The sequence below is a fragment of the Rhinolophus sinicus genome, chromosome 14 (genome assembly GCF_057876585.1).
Source record: "Rhinolophus sinicus isolate RSI-liver-muscle chromosome 14, RSI-T2T, whole genome shotgun sequence".
NCBI classification, from domain to species: domain Eukaryota; kingdom Metazoa; phylum Chordata; class Mammalia; order Chiroptera; family Rhinolophidae; genus Rhinolophus; species Rhinolophus sinicus.
In genome coordinates, this window is record NC_142514.1 from 125,398,572 (window position 1) to 125,400,887 (window position 2,316).

Here is a 2,316-nt window from a genome sequence, read left to right on the forward strand (position 1 = left end):
TGAAATACCTGTCTGCAGGTCAGAGGACCACTGCAGGATTTTCAAATGCATGGTTTCATAGGGCTTACAAGAAGGTGCTATATGTATGGTAAAAGAATAGGAATTTTATGAACTGAAGTTTAATTTAGAAGTCATTTGTGGATGAACATCAGTAAAGTAGTTCACATTTCAGCGACTTTTACCAAAGCCCTTTTCAGCTTTTCAGTTGATTAAAAATCATTGTTGAGTACTAATAAAGTGAATAGCACTCAAGATGTAGAATTACATACTCATATACAACCATTAGATTTTAATATAGTAATTCAAATCTTACAATGATCAATATAGTGGAGTAATACATAATAAAACATTTCGCATTTGTATACCATTTTAAAATTCTTTCAAAATACTTCCATGTCTTTTATTTTGTCCTCACAACAATAATGCAAAGGGAATAGGTATTTAAATAATTAATTAACAATAATCAAGTTCAAAATAAGCTTATAATAAAAATTACTGTTTATGCCTCTCCCAAGATGGCAGCTGCTGAAGAAGACGGGTTACCACAGCCTCGGCTTCCCGAGCTGTTCGAAACATGCAAGCAGCTTCTGGATGAAGTGGAAGTAGCGACCGAACCCACCGGTTCCCGGATAATCCAAGAGAAGGTATTGAAGGGACTGGACCTCCTTAAGAAGGCTGCTGAAATGTTATCGCAGCTCGACTTGTTCAGCCAAAACGAAGATTTGGAAGAGATTGCTTCTACTGACCTGAAGTACCTGATGGTGCCAGCATTTCAAGGAGCATTTGCCGTGAGACAAGTCAACTTGAATAAGCATCTAGATCATTTGCAGTGGGCTCGAGAGCACTTTTTAAACTACTTAACTCAGTGCCAGTACTATCATGTGGCAGAGTTCGAATTGCCCCAAACCGAGAACAACTCAGCTGAAAATAACACTGCTAGTTCCTCCATGGCTTATTCTAGCCTCGTTGCTATGACATCTCAAAGACAGGCCAAGATAGAGAGATACAAACAGAAGAAGGAGATGGAGCATAGGTTGACTGTGCTGAAATCTGCTGTGGACACCGGTCAAGCAGATGACGAGTGTGTTCGTGAATATTACCTCCTTCACCTTCGAAGGTGGATTGGTATCAGCTTAGAAGAGATTGAGAGCATTGACCAGGAGATAAAGATCCTGAGAGAAAAAGACTCTTCAACAGAGGCATCAACTTCTCACCCATCTCTTCAGGACAGGCCTCCACTGAAATCCTTCACTGTCTCTCGGAATGTGGCCTACGCCAAAGTATTTGGAGCTGGTTACCCAAGTCTGGCATCTATGACCGTGCATGACTGGTATGATCAGCATCAGAACTTTGGGGCATCACCGCATCAGGGAATAGCCAAGGAAACATCAGAGGTCAAACGAGCAGCTCAGCAACAGAAAGATCAGGAACAAAAGGAGGAAGATGATGAGCAAACACTTCACCAAGCTCGGGAGTGGGATGACTGGAAGGACACCCATCCGAGGGGTTATGGCAACCGTCAGAACATGAGTTAGTTTTCCCACAACAAGAGGGGACTTGGGGGAAGGGGCACTCTCATCTTCCTCACCAGGAAAGCTATGCAGTCGTCCCCTTCCTGGGCTCCTGCTTCAGCTCTGCACCATGAAGGCCAAGATGTTTAATCTTGCTTTGCATTCAATAAAGTGTCAAGCAATTAATGTGTATTTTTGCCCTACATGATGTACGAGCAGTCTTGTTTTGGCGTTATGATGCTTATCATGGTGTACTCCAATTTCTTTTTTTAAAAAAGATTTTTATAAAATATAACTAACATACAATATTATATTAGTTCCAGGTGTACATCATAGTTATCCAACAGTACCCACTTGACACAATATAATACGTAGTTATTACCATATTATTGATTATATTCCTTATGCTAAAGCAGTGATCACCACGATAAGTCCAGCAACCATCTGACACCGTTCCACATTATCACAATATTATTGACTGTATTTCCTATGCTGTGTATTACATCCCCAAGAGTTATTTGTTTTATATGTGGAATTTTGAACCTCTTATTCTTCTTTATCTTCCCCCCGTTTTAAATTTTTCAATTAGAGTTGGCATTCAATATTATTTTATGTTACTTTCAGGAGTATAGCATAGCAGTTAGACATTTATATAACTTAAGAAGTCATCCCCTTGACTAGTACCCCCTGGCACTATACATAGTTATTACCATGGTACTGATTATATTCCCTATGCTTTACATCCCCATGACTAGTTTGTAACTACCAATATGTATTTCTTAATCCTTTCATCTTTTTCACCCTG

At 39.8% G+C, this 2,316-nt stretch overlaps 1 pseudogene; it reads left to right on the forward strand.

Annotated features, from left to right (window-relative positions):
- The first annotated feature begins 515 nt into the window (after window positions 1–515).
- On the forward strand, window positions 516–1,535 carry LOC109450315 (immunoglobulin-binding protein 1 pseudogene; annotated as a pseudogene).
- The last annotated feature ends 781 nt before the right edge of the window (window positions 1,536–2,316 follow it).